This window comes from Orcinus orca, chromosome 7 (genome assembly GCF_937001465.1).
Source record: "Orcinus orca chromosome 7, mOrcOrc1.1, whole genome shotgun sequence".
NCBI classification, from domain to species: domain Eukaryota; kingdom Metazoa; phylum Chordata; class Mammalia; order Artiodactyla; family Delphinidae; genus Orcinus; species Orcinus orca.
This window is the reverse complement of record NC_064565.1, coordinates 41,024,140-41,047,920: the sequence shown is the minus strand read 5'-3', so window position 1 is coordinate 41,047,920 and position 23,781 is coordinate 41,024,140. Positions and strand designations below refer to the sequence as shown.

General features: G+C 38.8%; 1 long non-coding RNA gene across 1 annotated transcript; it reads right to left on the bottom strand.

Moving 5' to 3' along the window:
- Positions 1-5,440: 5,440 nt before the first annotated feature.
- LOC125965041 (uncharacterized) lies at positions 5,441-23,290 on the bottom strand. The gene is made up of 3 exons (XR_007478507.1): positions 23,214-23,290; positions 15,019-15,081; positions 5,441-5,693 (listed from the first exon to the last, which is right to left on the bottom strand). It is a non-coding gene; the product is annotated as an uncharacterized LOC125965041 (long non-coding RNA).
- Between the last annotated feature and the right edge of the window lie 491 nt (positions 23,291-23,781).

Below are 23,781 nucleotides of genomic sequence, written 5' to 3'. Positions count from 1 at the left end.
CGTGGTGACCCCAGCACCACCCAGCCTCTGACACCCACATGATCATTACCCCGAATTGCGGCATCCTGTTATTGGGTGGTCTCCTGAGTCAGTAGCATTCCACTGCATACTACAAACCCCATGATTCCTCCAAAATCTCAACGGGATGTAGGGTGTATGGATTTTAGAGAGATAATACACTATGTTAGCAATCATTGCGGAACACCTAGGGGTATGAGGCAGCAACTCATAACGTTGTATTGATAATTATATTGATATTTCTGCTGTGAAATAATGGATATTCACACAAAATAAGGGAAAACAAGGTAATAAGTGGACCTGTCCGTTCAGGCAAGACTTCACTGCTAAATGAGTTAGAAATACTTTTGGGTTTAGAGCTTTGGGGATTTTGTAATTGCAGATAATATTTTGTGTACCCGTTTTTTAAAAACTGAATGCTTCTGGAAATCTGTAGTTACTATTTGCAGGGGAGTAAAAGAGTAAGTATGACTTGAACTTTGAATAGTACTTTGCTGCTGACAGAACTGTTTTCACACATTATTTTACACTCAGAGCAACAATGTGAGAGATTTTTATTCTATGTTATTGACAAGGCTGCTCAAACTTAGAGAGCTTGAGAAACTTGCGGAAGATCACTTAGCCAGGAAAGAGTAAGACTGGAAACACATATTCTCAGACCTCTACAGGAGATATGATAGAACCTACAGGTTCTATTTCCAATTTTACCCTTTTCTACTATGGGACCTTGCAAGCCACTTGAGTAGGAAAAACTCAGTCCTCTTCCTGTGTTTCTCTTTTACGCTGACACACCTACCATACTCACAACACCTTTGATACCAGATGTGTGTGGGCTTTTTCCCACACCAAGCAATCCTGTGACAGCAGCTGGGTGTCCCACAATTTAACTCAATTTGGACACTGTCTACCTGGAGCTAGCATCAGATCCCACATGTTAAACGCTCAGTCCCACAAGACTACACCCCATCCTCCCACTTCAGATGCCAATCCCAAGTCCAGGTTGTTACCCGTGCTTCTGACCAGTCGGCTATAAATCTGAGGTTCCCACAGTTCCCTCCATGGGTTCATTTAAATTGCTAAAGCAGCTCATAGAACTCAGGAAAAGAGTTTACTTACTGTTTACCAGTTTATTATAAAAGGATATAATGAAGGATACAGCTGAACATCCAGATGGAAGAGACGCATAAGGCAAAGTATATGGGAAGGATCACGAAACTTCCATGCCCTCTCTGGATGTACCACTCTTGCACACCTCCGCTTGTTAACCAACCCCAAAACTCTCCAAGCCCCAGGCTTTAGGGATTTTTAAGGAGGCTCATCACGTAGGCATGATCAATCATTAACTCCATTTCCAGCCCCTCTCCCACAGAGACTGGGAGATGGGACTGAAAATTCCAAGCTTCTAATTACGGCTCTGTAATTAGCCCCCATCCAGAAGCCGTCCAGGAGCCTACCCAGAGTTACCTCATTACAACAAAAGACACTTCTATCACCCCGGAAATTCCAAGGGATTTAGGAGCTCGGAGTCAGGAACCAGGACAGAGACCAAATATTAGAACAAAAGATGCTCCTTGTGCTCTTATCACTTTGGAAATTACAAGGGTTTTAGGAGCTCTGTGCCAGGAATGGGGGCAGAGACAAATATAAATATATTTTTTCTGTCATCTCATACCACCAAACCTTGCCAAAGTTTGGTTTCCTTGTCTATAACCTGGGGACAATTATCTTTTCTGCCTAATTCAAAAGACTGTAGTGAGAAGGAGATTATAGTGTGCTATGCAAATGTAAGACCTTATTATTACCATACACCTGCATCCGTTTGGCTCAAAGCCTACGTGGGGCTTTGTCAGGATGGGTAGTATTGTCTGCGACTCCCCGGGGGGCTCATCGGAACTTGCAGATGGCCAGAAGGGGACCTGTCCTCTCCTGCTGAGCCTAAGCCCATAGGTACAGCTGCAAAGCTTTCATTTTTTAAACTTTCAGCTGATTTTCGAGCACATTCCATTCTCATGATGTGCACATTTTAAAGGACATTTGCCTTCAAGCATGCTGGAAAAAATAAATTGGAACCTCTTTTTCAGTCTTTGGACCTCACAATATATAATTCAGGTAATAAAAAATATATATATTACATGTTTTACTCTACATTTCTGTGTAAAACAGAGACACATATATGGATGGAAATTACCTTTCTTTTCATTACAGTCTTTTCAGGACCTCACTAAAAAATCAACAATGCCAAAGTCTGCCTCATGGTTAAAATCTTTAAAAGTGTGTCCAGAAAAATGTAATAAAGAATATTATTATGCCAGGGATTCAGTTGAAATGTAGACCAAACCAATTCCCTCTTACATATTTTGTAGTTTATGACTTGCACTGTAACATCACAGGATAAACTGGGTAAGACCCTGTTTTCTCAATATTGGCAAGATGGAAATGTTATACCACATTTGTCATTTACTTCCTTCTAATCTTACACACATACCAAATTCTACATAAATAAATATCAATCAATTAATTGAATAATGTATCTTTATGTACTGTTGCACACACACATGTATGTATACATATATGTATGTTGTGTATGACATATGCACATATTCTATGAATGGATTCAATAAAAATGTATTACCTCATGTGAATTAGCTACTTATATGAGGCACTGGGTATAGAAAAAAAATAAATAACCTAGTCCCTAACCTCTGGCAGATGGACATTCATGGAAATGAATAATTTGATTAGTGTAGTATAAGAACATTATATTTTATTTTGCAGTTTTATTGAGGGTCCATTGAAATTGCATAGGATAGTAAATCTATCTCCTCAATTAGATGTAAATCTCCTAGAATCTAGGACTATAGAGATATATACACTTTATATATATATATATATATATATATAATATTGAACACAGAATATTGCTTTGTACAAAATATATGCTTAATTTATATTTTATTGACCAATATTGTTTGATTTTAAAAATCTGAAAGGCATTATTTGGGAGAAGTAACCAAACTTTGTATTTGAAGGTAATGCTTGCTACAATGATTTCTGTACAGGACCAATCCAAGTTAATGCTTTTAAAATCCAGATGGTGCAGACATTGTATTGTCTTTTCATTTGTTAATAACTTCTTAAATTCCAAAAAATAACAATTAGCATTGGATCACTTATATAAAAGTTTAAATAAAAAGAAAGAAAAGAAAAGAAATGAATTAAAAATACATCGGTGGTTTCAAAATGATTTGGTCATTTCTTTGCTAGCACTCTCACATTTCAAGCCATCTTTTTGTCTTTAGGGCTGGATATAATGAGTCATATTTCTGATGCTTCTTGGAAATTCTGATAGGAGATAAGATGGGAGCAGAGTTTAAAATTCTTTTAAAAATGTGAATGAAGAATTACCTGTGGATTTTAGCAAACCTTGGGTAACTGAAGTTGGCTGTGATGGCTGAGACAAGAGAGGCCAGAAATGTATCCTGGATGGGATAATAGGAAGAGAAATTCTTCTCGAAAGTACTCAGTTAGTGGCCTTGGCTTTTCTTAGTATCGTGTATTGGTAGGGTTGTGTTTAAGTACAGAGACAGAGTTGTCACTATTAATTTCTGTTTATGAGGCATTCTGAAGATATTGTAGTATAAAAATAATAAACCAACATTGTTATTTTCAGGTATGTGAGCTGTAAAGCTGACACTTTAGCCCTCTGGCCATTTTTCAAGACATTACCTAATACATTACTTCATAATGATGACTAGAGGGAAACATTTTCAAAAGCACAGTCATAAAGTGCTTCGATAAAGCCCACTCTTCGGTCTTGTAGCAAAACCTAGACATGAATCCCTCCTAAAAGAAGTCAGGAGGCACCAAATGTCTCTGCCCATGCATAGCAGCATCATTCATGTCCTTCAAGACTCTCAAGTTCATTTTGGGACAGAAATTCTAGCAGGTAGACTATGTGACCAAATTCCGCCCCAGGAAGGAAAGAGCCTACTGAGAAGCTGTGGTAGATAAAACACTGTCACCCTCATTATCTTTATGCAGTGAGGAAGATGATCAGCTAGTAAAGCCTGGCTCTTGCAATCATGTCTCTGAGGGGTTGAGTCCCCTAGGAAGGGGCAGGTTTGGCACAGAATGGAAACAGTGGCCTTCGAAGACACCCTGGGAACCCACAATAAGGCGGCATTGCTGACACCTCTGCCAGAAACGGATATAAAAGACTGTAACTGCCAAGGGCTGGTTGTGGGTCTCATTTGCTATGTGTTGTCAGAGAGGAAAGACTCTATCTTCCTCATACCAGGGCGTCTGTGAGCAACATCACAGTTGGCTCAGTTCTCTCCTTTGGTTGTACAATGTCTTCTTATTCATTTCTCATCATATATCCCACATCTCTGCCATTTTCTAGACAGAGTTTATGAAAGATCATCCAAGATGGGGGTTTTCAAAGCTGGTTGTACATTAGAATCACCTGAGGAGCCTTAAAAGACTACCTCTACCTGGGCCTGACTGCCTAGCACTTCTAATGCAGAAGATCCAGGCATCAGCACATTTAAAAAATTTACCAGGTGATACTATTGTGCAGCTGAGGTTAACAACCGTTGACCTAAGGAGTTAGGGCTTTTGCTGGTAAGTAATGAGTAGCTAGTAATGTTTCTGGCTAGGGGAGTGTGTGAGAAAGATAAATCTGGTGATGTTATGCAGAGTATATTAGAGAAGGGAGAAACTAGAGGTGGAAATCATGGGTTTATCAATTCTATCAACATTTGAAGGAGGATCACATGATGGCTGGAATGTCATTGTAGGTGAAATGATGCCACTCGATATGTTTGTTCAAACCACATTAGATATTCTGTTTAAGTGTCATTTTAAAATGTCATCTTCTGTGGTAAAAGGTAACATACTCTCGGAATGCATTTCTATCGAGGAGGATTTGTAATTGATAGTAATTTGCACTGGTAGGTAAGAAAAAATACCTGGCCTATGAATTCTTGGATTAACTTTCTTTCAAACTAAGGAGAAATGCAGATACCTTCAAACCTATTCTTCTGTTTTTATGTTAGATGGTGAAATTCTCACTCAGATAGTCTGACAGGAGGCCAGTGAGTCTTGATTCAATCAGTGTGGAGATGTGGGATGTGGAGAATAATGCCATCCATTCACTGTGCTCATCAAAACCACCATTCTGCAAAGATAATCTGACTAGAAGAGAGAGAAATTAAGGGAAGGTGGTCTTAGAGCACATTCATGCTGCTGATATGGAAATGCAATTACATGTTCATGTTACTCTCTTCTGCATAATGGAAGAAGTCAAAGATAACTGATTCCAGTCTGGCAGCTAAATGCTAAAAACGTATAATAATTCGTTCAGTCATTAATTCATATAAAAATTTTTTTTTAATTAATTAATTTATTTATTTTTGGCTGTGTTGGGTCTTCGTTTGTGTGAGGCCTTTCTCTAGTTGCGAAGAGTGGGGGCTACTCTTCATTGCGGTGCGCGGGCCTCTCACTATCGCGGCCTCTCTCGTTGTGAAGCACAGGCTCCAGACGCACAAGCTCAGTAGTTGTGGCTCACAGGCCTAGTTGCTCTGCGGCATGTGGGATCTTCCCAGACCAGGGCTCGAACCCGTGTCCCCTGCATTGGCAGGCAGATTCTCAACCACTGCACCACCAGGGAAGCCCTAAAAAAATTTTATTGAGGTGAAATTCAAGTACCATAAAACTAAACACTTAGAAGGAAGCAATTAAATGTCATTTAGTGCTTTCACAATATTGTGCAATGACTACCTCTATCTAATTCTAAAAACTTTTTATCACCTTAAACATTAATACATTCTTAAATTATTTATTTATTGCTCTATATACAAATGCTGTTGTACCACATACAATAAACTGTATAAAGAAAAATAAAACATGGTTTATGCCCCTAAGAAGCAAATGTTTAGTAGGGATTTTGGCCATTTTCCTCTTAAAATACAAGAAAATATATAATAAGTTCTATAAAAAAAAAATGACACCACCCAAGGGAGAGCTAACTTCTGACTTGTGGATGCCGGTGGGTTGGGTATGAAAAGCTTCACCACGGAGGTGGTATTTGAGACAGGCTTCAAACGATGGGCAGAAAAACAGGCAGAAGGAGGCAGCATACTGCCGGTAGCAGCAATATCATGCGCCAGGGGAAGAAAGAAGGGGCATAAGAAACACTCAGCGAGGGTGGTGTGACTTACCTGGGCAGGACCGGTGGAGTAGAAGTTCAGACTGGAAAAGCAGGTTGAGCCAAAGTTGTTTGTAGAGATCTCTTAATAACTGACTGAGGAATTTGGATTCTATTTGCTAAGCAATGAACAGCTACTGAATATTTTTTAAGCAGGAAGAAATGCAGACAATGAAAATTTTAGGAAGATAAATCTGATGACTGGGTACAGGATAGATTCGAGAGAGGGAAATTGTCCCTTTAGGTATTTTTAGCAATGCAAGGGATCTGGTCTGTCAGTGTGTAAGTTCGAGAAGAGTCTTGAGAGATGTTTTCCAAGCCCCCAAAAGCAAGCTGGTGGGGGTCATAAAGGAGGAGGACTTAGGGTACCTCAACCGCCCCCTCTGCTTCTGCTGTAAGAACCGACCTTGATTGCTTTGTCCTAGAGACCCTGTCGAAATACTAGGCCAGTCTCATTGGTAAATCACAGGGCCAGCCTTATAGGTAAATCATAGCTGGGAGTTAATAGTCATTCTTCGATGATAACCCCTCTGGAGAGTCTGGTCCAGGGGAACATGGGTTCCACTGACCAGGGCCTGCTTCATCTTTAGGCATTTCATACTATTGGTAGTGATGATTATTCTTATATCCAAGTGATACTGAAGGCAGTTTCCCTCTTTAGCAGAAACTTGTAGTCAGATGTGCAAAGAATCCTTTAGAACATGAAAGATGTAGATTCTCTCCCCTGCTCACATTATTCACATTTAACAAGAATTTACAGAGTGCTTACTGTGTGTTAGGTCCTATTTCAGACTCCCTCAAAGGGCTCTCATGATTTTGAGAGAGAATATCAAGTCCCTAACCTACTGCACCATTTTCCTAACCTACAGATGACAGGTACATGGCATGTTTACCTCTACACCCTGCTCCCGTCCCGAGTCCACATGGTCATGGCACATCCATCTTCCCACTCAGCCTGGTCACAGCTCAGTCCTCAGCCCAGAGCTGTAAGCAGCCTCCACAAACACTGCCTAGGCAGGACCTATAGGATGTTGCCTATTGTCACTTATTCATGTGCCTGCCTTGAAACAAGTAGTCTCTTCTTAATTCCAGTGTTAAAATGCCTAATTCGGAGCGATATCATTGTATACCCTCATTCACTTTTAAATTTCTCCCTGGTTTGGGACTCCTTTAAGCTAGGAAACTTGTGGTACAAAAGAAAGATGTATTCAGTCTTCTCTTTTGATAACCCTACTACATACTGAATGTTTATCTCCTAATTTGTAGAGTCACTTAAAATGTGTAAGATCAGTCTTTATGTGACTGGAAAATTTCACTGGAGACGCAATGGAGATGCAATGATATCCGAAGACACCCCCAAAAATACCTGGGTATTTTTATGACTCTTTCTCCCACCTGCTGGCAGCCCTCAAGCTTCAAGTAGTCTGTCTGTTTCCTTAGTAGGTCTCCTCACCCCTCCCTGCAGAGTGCCTCTCAAGGACACCCTTCCAAAGGGTGGCATTTGGACCACAAGCACAATTTTTTTGGCCCTTCAAAATTGTGGAAGTATATAGGCTTGTCTCAACTCAAATCTGACCCTTCCCTCCGCCACCAAACAGGACAAACTCTACGTACAGCCCTGTGTATTGACACTTTCTGGGGATGAGTCAGACTTCAGTCCTCACATCTTCTATGTCAGGTTCTCTCAGGGTTCCTCCTGAAGCCACCTTCACTTGGATTGAGGTGAGGGGAAGGTGCTCCTCATGTCCTCCATGAGTGGGGAAGGAAGGATGTCCAGCACACAAACAACTCTCCCTTTAAAGAAACCTTATTGTCAATGTATTTAGCCCCCAAATGAAAACTTCGTCTTATTTTTTTTTAAAGATTTAATTTTATTTATTTTTGGCTGTGTTGGGTTTTCGTTGCTGCACACGGGCTGTCTCTAGTTGCAGCAGGTGGACACTACTCTTTGTTGCGGTGCGCGGGCTTCTCCTTGTGGTGGCTTCTCTTGTTGCAGAGCATGGGCCCTAGGCACGCGGGCTTCAGTAGTTGTGGCACGTGGGCTCAGTAGTTGTGGCTTGTGGGCTCTAGAGCACAGGCTCAGTAGTTGCGGCACGCAGGCTTAGTTCCTCCGCAGCATGTGGGATCTTCCGGGACCAGGGATCGAACCCGTGTCCCCTGCATTGGCAGGTGAATTCTTATCCACTGCGCCACCGGGGAAGTCCCAAACTTTGTCTTATCTTCTGTAGAAGTGGATGATGGGCTAATCTTGGCAGAAATAGTATCATAACCTCCAAGTGTGTCCTACATAGGTGGTCTAGCATCTGCTTTAGGCTACTGCATTTTTCCCTCTGAAAAGCCAAGACAATAGGAAAAGTCAAATGTAATGTCCAAGTACATGTCTAATTTTTTTGTGAGTGAAAGATCACTCAAAGTTTGCAAACTACATGTCTACACTCCCTTCTCTGAAACTCCTTGGGGCACATAAATTTCAGAATTCACAATTTTTCAGATTTTAGAAAAGCAATATGATACACGTATCATTGATTATGTCACAACCCCAGTAGGATCAGGGTCAGCATTCCATAATCAAATTCAGCAAAATGTGCACAGCTTCACCCAAAGTTGGGTAAGTAAAGATAATAAGTGGCCTCTTGTCAGTTCTGGCCAAATTTGGCCACCAAATGACTTGTTGCCTGAATGAAATCAGTGGTAGTAGGAGACATATTCTGGTTCTCTCTTCCTTCTATCCTCCACCCTTCCACCAATGACTTCCATTGGCCAGAGGAACCCTATGGAGTGAGCCTTCCTAGGCACAGAGCAGATGAGAGAAGGGCCAGAAAAGGAGGTGAGGCAAGCAAGTCTGGGAAGGCACACTTCCCTTTCCCACTCAGACCTCCCCTTTCAGGAGTCCTTGATTTTATTATCCATCCCTTTACACATTATGTCACTAACACCTCTTCTCAGCTAACTCTACATAAAACTGGCATTGAATTGAAAACCAGATAACCTGGACTCTGATTAAGGGTCTGCCATTATCTCTTACTGTATCTAAAGTTCCCACAATGAGACAGCACTTTTGGAAAGTGCATAAAATTTTATGTCCTGAGAAAAGCCAGAGAGTTGAATCTATGGGGATCAAGTATATCTGTTTTCTAAAGGTTTGACTCAAAGATTCAGGGTAAATAATGAAGGCTAATTAAACTGGTAATTTAAAGTGTACTGAGGAAAAGTATAAAGACCTCTCTAAGCACTTGGTTCTTCTAAGTCTTTTTTATACGACAGAGACAAAAAAAAAAATCACTAATAAATGAATATTCATAACGTCCTTCCCCCAAAGGAAGAGGTCGTGTTGGTTCTTGGCTTTCTGCTGTTCTAATGTGGTATGAAGGACAGGTGTACAACTGACATAGCTGAAAGGGCTAGACTAATTTCCATTAGAAGGCACATATCGTTTCATTACAAAGAGTAATCGCCCGTCTTTCCTGGATGTAAATGTGTGAGAGACGGTACAGTGGAGGGGAGAGAGAGGGAGAACTGGAGAGAGAAGAGCCACCGTTGGCTCAATTCAGGGACAGAAGATTTGAACATGTGTGGAGAAAACTACTTAGGGCATCAATTCTGCCATGTGAACTCCTGGGAAAGAGAATTTTTAGGGATTTTTTTTTATGTCTTGTGAATGGCAGACCTCTTTGCTGCCTCTTTACGAGACTTCATTTTAAATTGCTTTTCAATACCTTTCTGGATGTTTCTTTTGTGTATGACACATGCTGAGATAGGTCACAGAGAGGCCCAGTTTTATTAGAGTTATATTTTTATAACATTTTTTAAAGTGTTCTCTAATGCTGCCATTTAACTTTATTAAAGAATTCTTCTGAGTTTTAAATGATGAGTACAAAACCTTGTTAATCTTTTTCTCAGTTCACCAGGGCTCTGTAGGAATCCTGGCAGTTCCCACAGATTCCAATTCTATCTATGTAGATAGAACCAAAGCAAAATACCTTAGCAGAAAAAAAGACACTTTTTGAGCAGTGAACTTGGAAATGGAAACCTACAATGTTACAACATGAAATCTCCCCACAAAAATGTGTTTTGTTTTTTAGTTTGTGAACATTCTGCATTCTTACCCCAGAAACAGACACACTGAAGTTTTATAAGCCATTCCCAGGGATGCATTTCTGTAAAATTTCCTCATTGTTTGTGACGAAGTGTGTGAACGATTCTGGCATCCATGCCCATTCATTTCACATGCCATCCCCTCAGGTCTGTTTGGTCCCAGCCTCAAATACCTCAGAGAGGGGGCGCCCCCCCTCTGCAACACTCACCACACTGCATCTTTGACATGTGTGTCTTTGGTCTGGGTGAATGTGTAGCACATCCTCTCCTTTTTCAGCAATTTCAAAATGTGTCTGTTAGTGTCCCATCTCTTTCCCATTTCTCTTTGTTTATAGGAAAGCATTTCTGGTTATTTTCTTGACTTTGACTGCTGGCTGATGGGCTGATAGGTTCTGCTGGCAAATTTGAACAGTTTTCTGTGTTTACATCTGTTCCTTCTCTGGGCACTGGTTGTTGGCACGCTGCAGACTTCCTTGTCTTTGGCCATTTTTTAAAACAATACAACCTCCACCATTTGCCCTGAAGTAATGATCAACACTTTTCCCAGATGCAAAAGTGTGGTAGGGGTTTCTTCATGCTGGAGTTTTATCTTTCCAATATACGTAAGGCTTTTTCCTTTTCTCAAATGGTTTAAAGTATCTCTATTGTTGCTTTCATTATCTTGAATCAATTCTTTGTCTTGAATTGATTTATCTTGAACCAGTTCTTTGCCTTGGATTGATTTGTCTTGAACCAATTCTTTGTTTTGGATTATTTATCAGTCTCTGCTTTGTCCTTTCCATTGTCTCTGCATGAGACCCTGTCAGTTTAGCTGTGCTTGTGATTCTCTTTTTGTCATTGTACTTTTTAAAAAATTAGTTCTAAATGGACTCCTAAGGATATGATGGGCTATATCTTGGTGTGTGTTGGCACTTACGGTTTTTCAGCTAAAAAAAAAAAAAATCTGACCTGGTTGACGAATAGTACTGATTAAAAGGTATTTGCCATCTACCAACGGGCATATTTTGTAAAGATAAAATACTGTCCATGGGTGAACTATGTAGAATTTTAATAATTCTTTACTTAGCAGTTACCAGTTGTAGAGAACCCATGCACTTTAGGAAGCCAGCAAGATTGTCAGGTTGGAACTCTTAACTTAAGAGGCAGCGTTGCAGAAAGGAAAGTACGTGAACTCGAGACCAGACAGACCTGTATTCAGATTCTACCACTTCATAGCTCTCAGGATTTCATCTCTCCATGAGATGAATTTATAAAAAGGGAATAATAATATTTACTGGGCAAGATTATAGTTAAGATACATTCATACATCAGAAGTGCTTGGAATATAGTAAGTACCCTCTAAATGGTAGCCACTTCTACTTTTATTATTGATTTTTCTGAAAATGCCCACAGTCTCCTTCACTCAAGCGCTCTCACTGACATGATTAATTATTATTCTCAAATTTCATAAACCCCATTTGGCTTTAATGAAATGATGCATATGTCCATCTGGAAAGTAAGTTAAAAAAATAAATATAATTCTATGGAATGACTAATAGCCCCTTGGGAGAAGCAAAGCACAGGGCAGGCTGAGAAATTTTAGGTACAGGACATAGAAATTTTGTCTGGAGGTAAACAGTCAACGCCTACTTTTTCATTAAAAGTGCCAGGAGAAATATAATAATGTGTTCAGAGCCTATATTTCTAAGGATCCATTTCTGCAACTCCTCCACAGTAAACTTTATTATACTCAATTTATCTCCCTGGAAAACCAACCCAGCTCTGGGATATGATCAGCCTAAAGGAATATTCCACTAGCTGACTCAACTCTCAAAAGTCTTCTAAGATGCATCACAAATGGGTTTTAAAGAATTTGCTTTTTTTGTGAAGAAAAGAGTCATTTCTCAGGAGACATAATCATTCTTGCTTCTCTAGATTGAAAACAAAAAAAGATTTAAATAGGATGGGGGTCTTTCAATTTAGCAGTGGAGCAAACCTTTTAGAACGCCTTTAGGAATTCCTATAGAGCAAATGATTTCATATCAGAATTGGTCTGTCCCCAGTGGACCAGAGAAAAAGGTTGGAGACCAAAAGGGGTTCTGTGAAAATCAAGACAAAAAATTAAGTTTTATGAATTATAATGATGATGAATTATAATGATGATATAATGATGAATAGTTCAATTTTATGGCAAGTCTATTATTTAAAAATTTTGCATTTTACAATTAAATTCAAAGCATGTATAAAAAGTTACCATGCTCATGAAAAAGCAGGTTTATTTACCAAAAAATATATTTTGCAGATTTAAAATAAATCTTTTAAACCAAATAATCTTTGGATGCTTCATTTGGCATGGGGCTAGAGTGGAGCATTATTTTAATTAATTCATCATACAAGAGCATGTGTTCTTTTCTTAATACTTTCCCCATTCACTCTGGGTAAATACTTTAAAGTACTTCACCAACATTTTAATGACAAGTCATATTTTAGTCACATGACAAAAAGCTTCTAATATACACTACAGCCCAGTGTCTTAAAATGATCTGAATTTTGTTACTGTGAGATTTCTAATGAAAAGTAGAGCTCTTCCACTTAACAGAATTAAATTTCAGACTTAAACCATTTTCAAGGCTCCTAGAAGCCAAAGATAGATTCACCCTTGGTTAGAATAAGGGGAAATGAGATTGCTCAAGAAATGTGGGGTGAGACTGAGGTTGAAGGCAGGGAGAGATTTGGCCCTGGGTACCCAGGAACAGCACTGCTGGGTCAGGGATCATCCACTTTGATGTCTACTACATGTTTCCTCCAGAAGGTGGCGCTGTCAGTCACTCTGACAACCTGGATGGTTGTGAGAAAGGACCAAAATATATCCTGACTCTTAGGAGTTCCCCTCGCTAAAAGGAGCCAATGAATACAAAAGCATTCCTAGTTTGGCAACAGACATCATGTTTTAGCATATCCTCAACTCCCACGTAAGAGGCACTGAGGGAGCTTGTGCTGGAGGAATGATTGAGGGTATACGAGTCCCTCAGCATTAAGAAAGAGAAAGTTTATGATATCATAAAATTCTAAGCTGAACAAGTCTAACTTGTTAGACCAGCTCCTAAGACCAGCTGTCCTAAGAGTTCTTAACAAAGCCTTATTTTGAGTTTGAAGTTATTATATTGTTGAAGTTGTTTGCAAATTTCATATGTGTATTTATCAAGGGGGGTTGATCGATTTCATTATATTTTCAAAGGTGTCCAAAAAGAAATTAGATTAACAAACACTTATTTTAGGGAGGAGGAAGCTGAATCACAGCATGGTTAAGTGATCTGCTCGTGTTCCAGAATCTCAGTGGCAGAGGCATAGAACCCTGTTTTCCTGACGGATGTTGCAACTACACAAAATTCTAAAAAATGTCTTCACTTTGAAGAAAAGAAATATTTAACAATGTATTCTGCTATTCTGTATCACATCAAAATAACTGTAAGGTTGGTTAAATATTCAAAACTATTAGCCTTATGCTAATCATTTTTTTAAATGCTTATTTGACCAAATGTTTCCGTTTTGACTGATTATGTTGGCATTATCCAGACATAGCCCAAATAACAGCACACTCCCATGACCATGATCCTGTAAATATTCTGGCATCTCCCCCATTACCAATAAAACTATTCAGCACAAGTATGCAGCATAAAAGGGAGAAAAATGGGAAACATATGTTTGAGTTCTGCATGTAAAATCTATAGCCATTAAGGGAATGATTTGCATTATGTGGCCTGATCGTGTAGCTAGCAACTCCGGAATGCAGCGAAGTGAGAGAAGGAGCAAGGTTAGAAGAGATATTTCCAAAGAAGACAGAATTACAATTCTTCTTTCTAAACCAAAACAACCCAGAAGCAAAATGAGTGAGAAAACATTTCTATAGAACAAAATCTTGTACTCCTGTTGTATGATGTGGTTTAGGGTAGACTGATAAAAAGGCAGATATTCTGAGAAAACCTACAAACTACTAATTGTTACTAAGTAACTTTAATAACGTGGCCCAAACCCGGATGAACAAGACAAAACAATATCAACCACAAAATAACAGCCACGATCCCAAACGAGTATCGTAGGATAATGATTATTAACTTGAATGGGGTTCACTGCCTTCTCCCACCTCTGTCTGAGTACTTCACTTCTCCTATCAGAGAGAAAGGTTAGAAGACAATTTTTCACGAGGAAATAGAGTGAAAAGAAGTTCCCCATGGTGGCTGCACGGAGCAGAAGGCTGGGGGTGTGGCTTCCGTGACAGTCCAGATTTCATGCTGTGACAGGGCAAGGAGGCTCAAGATGGCAGGGGTAGATGGCAGGGAAAGGAGAATGCTGTGGGGCAGAAGGGAAGACTCTGGGAGGTGTAGTAGAAAATGGGAGAAATGAGAAGGTTTCATAGGGTTGCCTTAAGCCAAGGGTTGGAAGCCCCGACAGTCTTGAGAGAAACAGAGTAGTGCTCAATAATTCCAATTTGGGGATGTTTCCCTAAATGTGACAGTGTTGAGGGGAAAGCAGGGGCAGAAAGCAATCAAGGCTTTATGAAAGCCTTACACAAGCAAAATAGAGGATAAACAGTATTGTCGAAAAACAACGTCCAGGTAGCATTTTTGTTTATGACACAGATACACCACGTGTGACCTAATTTTCACAATGGATCACTTTGTGTTCAATGTAATGGGTATATTTGTCATTGCACTTACCTCAGAAGGAGATGTTCAGCACACAGTGGAATCACATCATATTGTTGGTAACAAGGACTGGGGCTAGAATAAAGTGAAGGGTGGAAGACAAAGACTAAATTTACCACTGCTTAGGGCTTCCCTGGTGGCGCAGTGGTTGAGAGTCCTCCTGCCGATGCAGGGGACACGGGTTCGTGCCCCGGTCCGGGAAGGTCCCACATGCCATGGAGCGGCTGGGCCCGTGAGCCATGGCCGCTGAGCCTGCGCGTCCGGAGCCTGTGCTCCGCAACGGGAGAGGCCACAACAGTGAGAGGCCCGCGTACCGCAAAAAAACAAAAAAAAACAAAAACAAACCAATTTACCACTGCTTAAAACTTGCAGCAAGGTCAATTGTAAGTTTCAGTGCCTGGTTATACCAGGAAGTGAGTTGAATGAGTAAATCCCTTCCAAATTTGGGATGGCTGCTATCTGACTATCTATTAGTCAACTCGGAAAACAAACTGGCCTTATTCTTCATGCTTGTGGAGGTGTGGAGCACAGCAGGTTATGGTGAGTGTCTGCCGCCGTGGGGAATAGGCTCATTCCTGCCATAAATAGGCAGAGTCTTCAGAAGCTCTTTTTCCTTCCTTCTCCCAGGTCCCACAAGTCTTTGTTTTAGTGACTTGCTTGTGAGGGAAGGCTATAAATCAGGGATCTCTACATAAAACCTTCAGATTGGGGTTCAGTGGAAATGGCTAAGAAGGAAGAACTTTATTGGAGAATAAGTATATCAGCTTGTTGTTTAGTGAAAGAGGTCTCTAAGCTTGTGTGGCCAGCTGTCCATAAAATATCCTTCCCATGGGGCATCTCATGCTTAATTGTTAGAGATGGGTTTTAATTACTTCCCACTTTGCCATAACGCCATTAAGCCATGTTGTATGCTGGGCAGCGGGTATCATTTACTTGCTGCTCACAAGCCAATATCTGCATGACTCAGGTTAAATTCCACCTAGGTTTGCTTATGTGTGATGTCTTGATTGTGATCAATATTCTGAAATTCGTGCCAAATCAGAAAGCCATCTTACTGCTTGGGGATTAAGTTGACGGTCACTCTTCCTGGCCATCAGATAACCATTTTGCTTCTCAAAATTTATGATAGGGGGATCCCAGTGTAGGGCAGTTTTGTGCCTTCATAAATCCCACCATGAGGAATGTATCTGGGGTATGATATTTCACAAGGGTTTGTGAATAATGTGCCCCAGAGTACATCACTCAGTTTCCTCCAGTTTAGATGAACAGAAATCCCAGTCTCCCTCGTCTATGGATATTCCCTTTTCAGTATTCCAAGAATTCCCCTAGCATGCTTACATGCGTGCAAAGGGATGGTCTTGTGTGCTCCCAACTGCCCCTGAAATGTGACTCCCCCATACCTTCTTGAGGTTGGAGAACGTGGTAGCCAACTCTATAGTCGAACTGCAACAGTGTGAATCCCACCCACTTCATCTTGACTACTGTCAGCAAGCCAGAGACCTGCTAAGCATCAAAGGACCCAGACAAAAGAGACCCGATGCTGTGGCTCAAGCAGCGTATCAATGGGTGTCATTCATATCTGAAGAAGGCCTGCTTAGGTCTGAAACCCATAGTTTAGTCACTTACATTAAGGCAAGTCTTTGCCCAACAGCCCAGAGGTTTCAAGACTTGAAATTTCATCCAAGGGCATCCCATTCCGAAATAGGCTTTGCTCTCCTCTGTAGTTAAAGAAGCACTTTCCAACTAACAGGAATAAGACTAGAGCAGGTCCTGGTGTTCGGGTTCTTAGCATATGAGTTAGACTGCTGAGCCCCTTTTTTTTCTTAGCATCAAAAAAAGTTTATCTTTGGCTCTTTTGTTGCCCTTTCCAGCCATTGGGCATTGGTAAAGACCACCCTGACAGGCCACAATAGCTTTGAAAATTGAGCAGAAATTTAAGAAGCTTTGTACAAATTCACCAGTGTTCTCTCTAGCCATCATAAAAGTTCATATATCAATAGTTGTTTTCTTATCTCCCCCCCCACCAATAAAAATTCCCCTTCACTAGATACTCCACTACCCTAAGTAGAGCATAGATGCAAAGTATGAACGTTAGAATTAGGAAGTCCTGGATTAGAATATGAACTCCGTTCTAGACACGTGTCCTTGACGGAGTTACTGAGCCTCTTTAACTTGTTTGCTTATCTGCGCACTGAAAAGAATAAAGAGCATAATAATCTTATGCGGTGGTTAATGTGATTCAGCTTAGTGATATAAAGAGTTTGGAGCAATATTTGACACAGTAAGTACACAACAAAGGGTAGCTCTTACGAGTATCGGTTGTAGCCTCTAAAAAATATCTGCTTAAGTTGAAGGTGTGGTGCACCCAGTGGCAGATGAGGCTTATGAAAGTATCCTGCTGCAGGGGAGATACCTCTGTCCTCCCCTCTTGAGCAACAGAGTCTCAACCACAACTGGCAGGTGGAGTCCTCTTATTCCAGATACCTATCCGCAGTAATGCCTGACATGCACCTTAAATGAGGACTTTATGAAGATAAAAAAATTATTAGCTGAAAATGACTAGGCCCGCCCAAAGGAATGAAAATTATATACAGGTCACTGCACAGTTAACTCAAACACATTAAGACACCATAAGCATGGGTCTAGGATATTAATGTCTAGTTTCTCCTCACTAAAGAAACTGTAGAATTGATTCTTTTTTCCAGTTATTATTTTATGTTTATTTTTCCTTTTTTCGTGAAATGTTTCAGAATGTTAAAAAACTTTCATTAATATTTAACGTTAAATATTCTTGTATTATAAATGCTTATTGTTAAAAAACTCATGAATATATAATTATCTCAAAATAATAAAAAGCTAAATATAATAAATTCAAAAGGATGAAATTTTATCAAGGGAAAATCATAAGTCCCTATGAACCTTTTACTCTACTCTTTATCATATCACTCCAGAGAAGCAGACTCTCGAAAGAGTTTGGTGTATGCACTGCTACACATTTTCTGTCTGTATATAAACGTGCATAGGTGTGGATCTATGCACTTTTTTTCTTTGCAAAAACAATCCCACATTACACATGCTGTTCTATGACTTGCTTTTTCCCTTAGCAATTGTATTTGGGTCAGCTTTCCAAATCAGTACATTTAAAATTTTTTTGATTTTTAAACTAGTGTACAATTTAGATTGAGCTTACTTGCTTAAAAGACTTGAGATGTATCGTGTTATGTTTATTTATGAGCAAGGCTGTGCAATTTTAATAACCTTTTTGGTGACTTGTACTTCTTTCCATGTGGACTGTATTCTTATATCCTTTCTTCAACTTCCTAGTGTGGTTTGTCTTCTTGGTATTGATTTATTAGAAGTTTTCACTTATTAAATTAACCCTTTAAGAGTCATATTGTGGCAACTGTATTTCTCCAGGCTGTTACATTATTGTTTTACTTTGTTTATAATGTTTTGTGTTAAACATAAATGTTTGAAAACTTTAATAGTCAAGCTTATCTAGGTTTTCGCTTATTTCTTACCATTTATTTATTTCTTAGCTATTTCTTGCTATGCTAAGAAATGTCTTTCATAGTTCTAGTTTACGAAAAAAGATTTCATTTTTATCTCAAGTATTTTACACTTTTAAAATATGTTCAAACTTTTAATGTGTCTGGAATTTGTTGTGAAGTAAAGAGTAAACATTTTATTTTGTTCAAATGCCTACACATTTGAACCCACATTTACTAAACAGGACTCTCTTCCCAACATTTGAAAATCCATTTTAACATATATGAAAATTTCCATTTTTCCATGAATGTATTTCTGAATTCTCTTTCATTGATCTCCCTATTTTTGTGTTATTATTTAAACATTATTCCTTTTTGAAACATTTTAACATTTTGTATATTCTTCTTCCCCTTGTTATTTTTCACATTTTCCCTCACTTTTCATGAATTTATTCTTTCTAATAAATTTAAAAATAATTTTTGTAAAAATAATTCTTTTTTTTACTGAGATCACAAATAATTTCAACAGTATTTTAGGATGAATTTGCATCTCTATAATGTTGAGTGATTTTTTCCCCAAGAACAAGTGTATGCTTTTCTCTTTGCTCAAGTCATATTATGTGAGTCAGTAAAATATTTCCCTTCATATATATCTTGTGCATTTCTTGTTGATTTCTTGACATTTTACTAAGATTTTAAATGGCATCTTTTGTTTAATTTTGTTTCTTATATTTTATAAAGGGCACTTATTTATTGTGTTAATTTTTTTAACTGCCACCTTGAGTGGTTTCTCATCTTTTCTCTAATGTTTTCTCATGCTTCTTCAGGTATCAAATCATCTTATTTGATAAATTTAGGTGGTAGGTATGTAGGTATTTGCTGTACACGTCTTTCAGATTTTCTGTATATTTGAATACTTTCTGTATGTTTGAAAATTTTCACGGTGGAATGTAGGGGTAAAGTAATTTTATCTCACTGCACTATCCCCAAGCTTTGAACATTTCCCTACAACCCACCCTCAGTTATAGAGCTACAGGAGGTATTATGCATCTCAGATCTTATTTGGCAAAGTACTTATTAGCTTGCTCATTATTTTTTCTATTGAATACATTTTCTTATTCCTTATATCTCTAATTCCTCACCATTTTTAATCAGAGTGGTGGCTAATTAACCCAATGATTAGGCTTCTTTTATTATTCCTATATTGAGTAATTTTTAAAAAAAACAGTCATTGTGGTTTTAAATGATTCTGACATAATTCATTACTTGTACTGTTAATTGTTATTATCATTTGTAAGCACACCCTGCACAAGCTTCCTGCCCTGGGAGTATAACAAAGCTCACATTTAATTATTGTTTTGAATTTTCATGGCGTTCCAGGTAACAACAAAAGCTATAAGAGCCTAGAAATAATTAAAGTATATAATTAATATTATCAGTTTAATGTTACCATACACAGTCTCCAATCAGCCAAATAAATAATTACCAAAATCTTCAACTATTAAAACTTACTAACATCTGTTGGGACAATTTGACAATAACCTCAAATCATGAAGCCTTATCATTCACATGCCGTTACTTTTATTGCTTTTATGTTTCAATGTTCAAATATAATAAAACAATCGACTCTGGTTGAGGTTTTATATGAGAATAAGTACACAAATGCCTAGTTTATAAACCAGTTCATTTATTCTACTACACATTTCCCTGAGAGGTTTACAAAGCAGGTACTTTGCTCTAGGTTATATTTTAGGTAAGCTCAAGCACATGGACTTACATGATGAACTTCTTAAGAAATCAAATGATCACGTACATATGCTGTCTATCACTACTGATCATTTTAATAAAATGAGATCTATGAGTTCCTTGATATGCTTCTAAGCCCTCTAATTGCATGATGAACTTGCACTTCCCATTAGACAGTAAGTGTCTACAGGACAAAAACATGTTCTTCCTTTTTCATTTGTACCTACACAAACCAAGCAGGGTTTGCTTTGTTCATAGAAAATTCTCAATAAATTACTGTCTGAATAACAGAGCTTCTAGGAAGAGTAGACTGTCTTATTATAAACATTTAATGCCTTTTTAACTCTGGTCATGAAGAGGCTAGGGCAGGATTCTAATAAGACCCTATTTATTTTTTGGATGTTTGCCACATGCAAACTTAAGGACAGAGGAAGTGCCACATTGGGCCCAATTGGGTCCATCCATCCCTGATTCTGCCCATCAGCAGGAACTTTGATTTATCATTGCACTAGCCTCACAACATAGCATAGGTTCTGAAACAGTATATAGATATTCAGTCATTACTTGTTAAGTGAACAAATTATAGAGACCCCAAGAAAGGTTGTTTTTAAATTACAGCAACCAAAATGAAGAATATGATTCAAACCACCCCCAGTGGTGCATCACCCATTCATAAAATTATCTGAAACTTGAATCCTCCCTCCTGTGGTACACATACTGCTGGGAAGTGCCTTTGATGCTCTAGAGTGCAGGAGGAAAGCCAGGAACCTGCGCCTTCATAAACGCTACAAACTAGAAAAGTAATGATGTCAAATTTTCATACAGTCCTATGGTTTCTTCCCACTACATAATTGGCCTTTTCCCATTTTTATTTACAGTCTCATTCTATTTTGGAATTCTCCCCTCCTGACAAAATCTGCCTTATTTGCTTTTTCATCATTGACTGTGGTTTCTTCTCTGACTTCTACCTTTGCTTCGCAGAGTCATCTGACAGTTTTAGCTGCATCTCTGGGGCTGGCTCCTTCTCTGGTCATGGTGGCCATCATGAAAGCCAACCTCTCAGCTGGTACTTAAAAGTTATGAGTCACGGCCAATTCAGGGCTGCCTGTTGTTCTATAGTACTGGAATTTGGTCTCGGCATCCTTCTGGTCCAGAATTTTTATAGAAATAGATTTCTAAACTATTTTCACACCCTATTAATTATCCCAACATTTCTTTGTCAATTACCTCTAAATCCAGTACATATTTCTAAACTCCATGCAGTATTCTATTCCAAGACACTAAGTCATTTTACAGGAAATGTACAATGTTTTCTGATGATACCAAACATTTTGCTAATCTTTTTGGCTTCATCAGCCCAGTGAGCTGATATTTTAAACAGTCTACTATGCCTGATTTTTTCCTGGCATGTTAGTATTTGGAAAACAACCCTTTTCCTCCAGAATTTTTGTGAGCATTTCTTGGTTTTGGACCAGCTTTTGTCAACTCATGAGATGTTCAAGCTGTTTCAGTTATTTATAAGAAGGAATTTGATCATAGATATTAGGTAAGTGCCCCACATACAATGGCAGAATTTTCCACATCTAGTCTGCCAGAATTTTCCACATCTAGTCTACAGATGTGACTGTAGAAGAATGAAAATATTCACATTTTCCTATTTCCTATTTCTCTTATCCTATGATGAGTCATTTTAGAAATGAGATTGATATTTCTTGCCTTTCTGTTTATTTTATAATATTTAAATTGTGATTTTGGATAAATCACCATAGGTTATTTGGGAAATATATTAACAGATGTAGGCTCTACAGTTAACTGCCTATCCTACAGCAGTTCTCATCGTCCTCCTTGACAACATAACCCTGACTTTTTCCCAGTGGCTGCATGCCTAGCTCCCAGGGATGAATCATAATTGCTTTATGACACATGTGGTAGTCTTATGTTCATGGAAGAACATGTGACCCAGTTTGGGCCAATGTGATATAATGGCTGAGAGGCTTTGGGGAAATATTTTCTTCCCTAGTGAAAAGAAAGGGCTGCATAAGAGGGGCTGCATGTCCACTTCCTTCCTGCTTTGAGCATTGTCATCTGAGAATATGACAGTAATGTTGCTGCAGCCACCTTGCTCTGTGAGGGCCAAGAGAATCCAGAAACATTGATCTGAGCACTTACGTTATTGAGCTACTCAACCAACCACTTGAATCACACGTCTCCAGACACCTGTGATGATGAAATATTATTTAAGCCATATTGGTTGTAGATTTTGTTTCCTTCAGTCGAAATAATGATATCCAAACCAAAATGTAAGAAAAAAAGTTCTTGAATATCCATAACCACATATTATTAAAAATATGTACTGCATTTCCTTTTACTTTCCTATACATATACAAATATATTTAATTTCTATTTTTATAAAACTAGGCTCATACGGATATGCAATTTTGTATTCTGCTTTTTACTTGTCATTATATTATGTTTTAGAGTGCCATGGAATAACCTCTAAAACTGTGATTTATAATATGAATTGCCATAATTAATTTACATAGTCCTGGATGAATACATCCTTTCTTATTTTGTGTAACATTTACAGAAATGTTGTTGCCTAGAAGTCATTATGTCACTTTCAGTGTAAAGAATGGATACACAGTAATTGCTAGAAAAAAACTTTTTAAGGGAAATTAAAGTATACCCCTTTTTTAGAAACTAATAATTACATGGGGAAATCAGATAAAACACAACCTAAGAGATGTGACATTTCCAAAGTATAGCTGTGAATGGCTTTACAGATCAAAAGAGAAGAAAGCTAGAGTTAACTTTTGAGTGTGGGAATAAAAATTCATTTCCTCCTAGGAATAGTCAGTACAGACACTCTGCCATTCTAGCTACAGGGTCTAAAGTTATTCCAGCTCTGTTTATGAAGCAAAGGGGGCACATAAAGAGCTCCTGAGAGTTCATGTGGGACATTAAGTTCCTTACCTTTTCTGGAATTGTGACCAAGAGAACACTCAACACTAGCTGAAATTTCTCCAAAAATTTCCGGCAGGTTTCCTCTCATATAAAGTGGGGGGGGTGGGCAGGGTGAGTAATGGGGGGATGAGTAATAGGGGAGGAAGTTTCTCTAGCTCATGCACCTCACCCATACAGGTTCCCAAGCTCGTGTCATCTGCGTTTAAGGACTGCAGCAGCAGGTAGACGCTGCAACCAGACTGCTTTTGGTTAAGGCTTAGCATCTCATAAGCAGAATGGCTGATACTTAGAGAGAGAAAACATTTGTTCTGTGCCTGGTTCTCTTCTCCTTGGTTGGCATATACTGACGTAATACACAAGATTACTCTACTAGGGCATGTCACTTTTTCTTTTTTTAATGTTTGTTTATTTATTTATTTATTTATTACTAGTCATCTATTTTATACACATCAGTATATATATGTCAATCCCAATCTCCCAATTCATCACACTACCCCCTCCACCCCCCTCCAGCTTTCCCTGCTTGGTGTCCATATGTTTGTTCTCTCCATCTGTGTCTCAATTTCTGCTCTGAAAA